We start from the raw sequence: 6,996 nt of genomic DNA on the forward strand, positions 1-6,996 counted from the left end.
TGGTCCAACTTCACCCACTGCTCATGACTGACTCATTGTCTGCCTGTTGTGTCATTTTGAGTGATTAAAGGGGTTAAAAAAGAAGGGGGAAAAAAGGAAAAGAAAAAAAGTGCTCACATCTGTCAGGCCTTAGCCGTGGCTGGGGCTGACACAAATGTATTTTTCTTTCGGGGGGGACGCTGTGTGGCTGGAGTGGCACGGGATGCCGTCCACGTCACGATGGATTACGCTGAGGTCCACGGGGAGCTGCTAGCTACTGAAGGTGTCTATTGTGGTTTTCGCATGGCTGGTACTTTAGTGAAAACAGACATCCGTGATAAAGGATTGTTTCGTACGACAGTAGTTGGAGAACAAAACAACCGGCCTAAAGATAAAGTGCGAGATATGCTATTAATGAAAACCAACGAAAAGCGGACAAGCGCTGATCCCGTTGTTGTTGTGTTTGGTGAGTTGGATCGTGTTATTGCCCGCCGCCTGTGCTCTGCTGGACACACGGGCGCGCCCCCGGGAGACAATGTGTTAGTCTGGTTCAGCGATGCCGATGAGGTCAGACGGCATTTACGGGGTGACAACGTCACGGCCGTCATGTTGACTCCGACGCTCCTCCCTGACTCAGCAGGGAGGAATATACTGATGCGGGTACCTTCTCCCCCTTTCTCCCGCTCTCAACCGCTCCTTCCCGCTCTCTCCTGCTCTCTCTCTCTCTCTCTCTTTATTTCCCCCCTTGAACACTCTCTGTATCCCTCTCTCTTGATCTCTCTCTGTCTCTCTCTCTGTATCTCTCTCCCTACTGTTCTCTGCCTCTTTCTCTATATCTCTGTCCGTCTCTTTCTCTGTTCCTCTCTCCTTCTCTCCTTATTCTATGACATAAAATAATTTTATTGGCATTGACAGTTAACATTGCAAGAGCAGTTAAAAAATCTCTCTCACTCTCTCGCTCTCTCTCTCTCTCTCTCTCTCTCTCTCTCTCTCTCTCTCTCTCTCTCTCTCTGCCTCTCTCCCTCTCTCTCTCTCTCTCATCTCTCTCTCTCTCTCTCTCTGTCTCTCTCTCTCTCTCTCTCTCTCTCTCTCCCTCTCTCTCTCTGCCTCTCTCCCTCTCTGTCTCGCTCTCTCTCTCTCTCTCTCTCTCTCCCTCTCTCTCTCTCTCTCTCTCTCTCTGCCTCTCTCCCTCTCTCTGTCTCTCTCTCTGCCTCTCTCCCTCTCTCTGTCTCTGTCTCTCTCTCTCGCTCTCGCTCTCTCTCTCTCTCTCTCTCTCTCTCTCTCTCTCTCTCTCTCTCTCTCTCTCTCTCTCTCTCTCTCTCTCTCTCTCTATTTATCTCTCTCTTAATCTCTATCCTTTTATCAACATTTTTTGGAGACCAGAGTGGCATGACTTATATGAGTTGTCCAATATATAACGTTTGGTCTTCTAAAGTGTATATTTTAGTGTGCTTCTGTGCATGCGCATGTTTACCGTAGACTCGACTATTCCCCAACAATAGCCGTTGCGACAGACAAGCTGGCCTTGCAGCGAGATGAGACAGGGGAAAGATTTAATTGGAGGGGATAGGGGAAAGGACCACTTCTGCTCCAGAACTGAAAGGGGAATCCCTCACTGGCCTGTTTTTCTACTGAGGCATACAGAGGTAATCAGCCGTACAGTACATATAAACACAGTCAACTTTACCTCGGGCAGTATATGAACTGAGACACAGATGCATTTGGTGGAAAACACAGAAATGTAGAAGGTTCAAGAACTCCTTTGGAAGGTTAGTGTTGCAGCTTGGGGAATGAACAGTGTTGAAGCGTGAATAGAACTGAACAATATTGTCTGTATTACCGGCCAGAGCAAGGAGGCAATAAGACATGAGGTTTATTTTGCCATAATTCAATACCCGGTACCATAAAAACAAAGACAATCTCATGTCGCTGTCTCTCAATGCTGTCTCTTCCAAAATCGATTCCCCTCGATTAAAAGGACATTTTTTGAAAATGGGGTGAAAGCTCATAATTATTGCACGGAGAACAATTAGCTGTGTGTAAACAAGTCCAGAAAGAAAAGGGATCTGGGGAAAAAAACAAGGTAAAGACGGATAATCAAAAAACCAGGGTAAAGAGAGAGAATCAAATGCAGCCTCTCACATCCCATCATTATCTGCATTTTTCTTACACCATAATTAACTTTTTTTTATTGCTTATGGGAAGAGGGATGGGCTGGAGATGTTTTGAATGTTTAAAGTTACTCATAATGAAGCATGGGGCCGATGGAGTCTGGAACAGGGATTTAGTCTGCGAAAAACATTCAGCCCGCGTTGCTTTGATGAACTCAAATGGCTTCTCCTGGCCTTTGGATCGTTGCTTTAAGCTTGACACATGATTTAAATAAAATAAAATGAAATTATTAACCATAAGAATAGAGAATGGTTAAAAAAAATCGGTACGTAAGTAGGTCAATCTTATTTTGCATTTGGATGAAAAGATACTCTATTATTATTTTTTATGATCCGAATAATCTGTTTCTGTGTCAGAATGCTATAAAGCCTGTTGAAATGCCCCTGCATGGAAAGAAAGCTGTACAAAATTTCAACTTTGCAAAATCCTCAAACCTTTGTAGTTTTAGTGAACCCTGTGTGTTTATAATGTTGCTGGTGTGAAACATCTGCTGATGAAAGCAGGGAGGGGTGCATTTGTCTTCTTGTTCTGAGTCAAATTCAGATCAAGCACAAAGTGGCTACTCCTTGTTTATGCGTTTAATCATGAACTTTTGACTGTAGAAAGGAGAAAACATAATTGTACCATTTGTATCAATAATTTGTATGGTTTCACTTCCATATATTTGGAATATAGTTCCATATCGTAAAAACTCCAAAAGGAAGGTTGAATTTTCATGCTTGGCCAATATATATGTTACTTTCAGATCCTTCGTAATGTTATAATGTGTGTTTTGGACAATACTTCTCAGCAATAAAGATCTTTGACAACTGAACTTTACGTCATAGCCCAGCAGAAGACCACACACGCTACAAACTCATGAATGGAACACAAATGTCAAAAAGGCCTTTCGCATTAAATCAATAAATTAGATTTTGAAGGGCCATTAAATATATTGTTCAATCTACCTAATGGTCTAATGAAACACTATATGCTCAGTGAGGCTAATTGTACATAAAAAAATAATTCGCTGTAATGGCCCACTGCACCATATGCACTGTACTTTAACATCAAGCCAGAAATTACATTGTGATCATTTCCATTTAATTATCCAATTATACTAGCACTTTCAAAGTCTGCATATTTTCCTCCCTGCATACAGTTTGTTCCTGTTTCGATCTTTTCCACATTACATTGTCCTAGTTAAATTGCTTGTCTAGACAAATTGAAATTCCACTGACAAACTTCTCCATCTCGAATTCAGACAAAACTGGACAATTGCGTCACCCAAACCATTATTTAGTATTGCCTCTGCGTCCTTATTATGTAAATGCTTTTAAAATAAATATGAAAAGTCTGCATGGTAATGCAGTGAACTTCCATCAAGAGAGCTCTTGCTGTCGCCACAGCCAATCAGTGACCTGGGATTTTGGTTATCATGCAGAGCAACTCTATGTGAGCCCTGTTCAAGAGGAAACCCAAGGCGGTGCCCTGAGGGTTCTCTCCCCATGTCTGCGCCCCCACCCATTGTGACCATTGGTTCCCGGTCCCAGCCTCGGTTCACCCTCTACCTCCAATCTGACCTCCAATCTGTGCCCCCTCCCCAACGGGGGCTAGAAAAACACACACCAGCACTCGGTTGAACCTTCTGTTTGTGTGTGCGTCGATAGAACTCGTTCAACCCATTAAACCCCCCCCCCCCCCCCCCAACACATACACACACAAACACACATATACATACGTACGCAAATACTTTTACGGGCACTCACACACACTTGTGCAGACCAACGTCTATCTGTACATATATAAACATGCATACGTAAACACACCCACTCAAGGAGAGCTATGCAGAAGGTATATCGTGTTATCAGATCGGAGGCCGGCCACAGAAGCAACCAGGCCCTGTGGTTGCCAGTCGATTACCAGAAAATTGGAGACGCTACAGAACCGAATGTGACCGTAGCCCCCGCCGATGGAACACGGGTCATTCTGCCACCACAACGGCCGTCGAGGGACCCGGGAGCATGGGGCAGGGTATGCTGCTGGCTAATGCCGTCTGCCCTTCCCCGGCCGAACCCCAGCATACCCTGCAACATGCACCCGGGTCCTTCAATGGAAATGTCAATTGAGGACCACTGCCCCCACCTCCCTCACACACACACACACAAACACACACACCCCTCCTCTGGAAGTGTTTCCCGCCAAGCCGTGATGACAGACGGTGAAAATGACGAGACGGACCCTAAAAGTAAATAAGTACCTCTGAACGTTAACAGGGTCCCCCCCCCCCCCCCCCCCCCCCCCGCCTAATCAAGTCCAGAGGGGCACTCCCATCCAATACGGCTCCAGCGTTGTAAAAATAGATGTCATAGTCCAGCCTAAAATTGGAGACAGGATTTCGCCGCTTCATGAGCTGTCATGAGTTTTGTATTATTCATCTCTGCTGGGAAAATTCTGAAACTCCTCATATCTGGGGTCAGATTCCTGCTCGCTCGGCCAATCCCCGAGCTTCGCCGTCAGAATGCCTTCACCGAGCAGAAGGGCCTATGTGCACTGTCCAATCAGAAATTATTAATTTGTGAGAGGTGCAATCAAAATAACATGTCATTCAATTGTATTTCATGATAATTGTATTTTGATAATTGTCAGAATTTCATCAAATGTGAGCTTCAGACTCAGTTTTTCTAATCTTTAACGCCTTGCTCCTGACTAGTGTTTCCATGTAGGAATCAGAATTCTTTGTACATGATTTGAAACGGAAACTATTGAAACTGCGTACACCAATCTCATGTTTCTTTCTCTCAGGCGTCTCTCACACGCTTGGGATGTGGAACCAGCCAAAGAGCCCAGCTCCCGGAATCGACCAAAATAACCCCGCTGTGGTGCACAACGCCGTGTCTCTCACACACACAAACCTCACTTCCATTCATATGACAACAACAAGCCAAACATATAAAAGCCTTCCCACCCTAATAAACCCTGGGCCCTTCTTCTGCACCACAAAGAGAGCCGGGAGCCGGCTCCCAAGCACACAAGCCGCTAAAACGGACTCCTGTATATAGAAGCGCACGCACAGGGCCCTGCTGGGAAGGGGGCGGGCGGAGCAGGAATGGGGGAGGAAGTGTGGTGACGGGGGAGAAACGAGCCACACATACGAACCCCCCTCTCTCCGCTGTAAACCAGGTGGTGGCTGCCCACCTGACGCAGACACCACGCCCCGCCAGAAATGTCAGGTTTGGAAAAAGAGCTAATAAAGTTTTATATTTGTTCATGCTGAGGCTTCACGGCAAAGCCGGTGCCCTTTTTAAGGGTGCCAACTGAAATAAAGGAAGAAAGAACCAAAGGGGAAAAGGCACGGTGTTATGTAGTGTGCGCTCCTCTATAGCAGAGCGAGTTATCTTCTCTTGATAAACTTTAGTAGGCAGCTGTAACCACATGGCTGTTATCATGAAACGGTAGAAAGAGTACAAGTCTGCATCAGACGGATGTTTTTTAAAGACAAGAAGTGTGACAAGCATCGCCGAGCTATCTCTCTGTTTTCTGTCCCTCTATCCGGTGCCTTATCATCGCTTAATATTTTTCTCTATCCAAGCTCTTTGCTCAAAACCTAAAATGGTATAAAACTGTGTGTGTGTGTGTGTGTGTGTGTGTGTGTGTGTGTGTGTGTGTGTGTGTGTGTGTGTGTGTGTGTGTGTGTGTGTGGTGTGTGTGTGTGTGTGTGTGTACGTGTGTACGTGTGTGTGCATGCATGTGTCTTCCTCTCAGTTTCAGCCGGTGCACTGAGGTTTCTGAGGTGAGGCAAACTCTAGTTTCTCACGCAAAGTGCATCTGATGTAGAACATCACATGCTTGCACACATTTTTTCGTTCTCCCTCTCTTTCTCTTCTCTCTCTGTTCTGTGCAGCTTGGGTTTAGAATCAACTGTATTTGATATGAAATAGATAGGACACAATGGGAACCGCCATGATATATTTAGATACCGGAGAGTCTACCTGATAGACTGATTCATGTGTGGTTGATAACTAAAAAATACAAATAAAGGTCACAGGATCATGATTTTAATTTCATACTCATGGGTATATCATTTGATAAAAGGTAATAAGTACTTCTATAGTATTTGTATTGTATAGAGAATAATGCAATAATTGAATGCATACTACTAACACATACCAAATCTAATCAAATGAGATTCAGTCACTGTGAGTTTGAAAAATGAAAACTTATTATTAACATTAATCGATTTTGGTTTGATTGCCATAACTATTAATTACAACTTACTGAATAAACCATATGATGAGGTAGCCTGTATGGCGGAGACTTGTTTCTTATAAACTTGAGGGTTGAAGGCCTAAAGTTTTTGAAGTCCCTTGAAGTTCTATTTAATTTTCCAAACAGAACCAATTGTGAAGGCAAATTGCACATTCACAAATGACAATTGCATTGCTTTCTCTGTCTTTTTCCTTCTCTTCTCTACTATTTCTCTATTCGTTTGATCAGTCTTCCCTCTTCTCCTAATTCAACATGGTGGCCAATAAAACGTAGAAAAGCTGATGTCAGCCTTAACTCTGACATTAGAAAGCATGGAAAAAGAAAAAGTAGCAGTAAGTTGGCGATGAAGCGGACAGCTATAATATAAAGAGCTTGTAGTAAAAACTGTGTGTGTGTCTGTGTGAATGTGTGTGTTTGTATGTTTGTGTGTGTATGCGTGTGTGCGTGTGGAGGGGTGGTCTTGGGCGAGAGGGTTGTGTGGCAGTGCATTGTCAAGAGGAAGCTGTAAATGCCTTTCGAGTCTGTAGGAACTGGAGGAACACTGGAACATCGTCCGCTGTCACTGCGGTTCCACTGCAAAGTATTCTCATATGAGTC

The sequence above is a fragment of the Gadus morhua genome, chromosome 5 (genome assembly GCF_902167405.1).
Source record: "Gadus morhua chromosome 5, gadMor3.0, whole genome shotgun sequence".
Classification (NCBI taxonomy): domain Eukaryota; kingdom Metazoa; phylum Chordata; class Actinopteri; order Gadiformes; family Gadidae; genus Gadus; species Gadus morhua.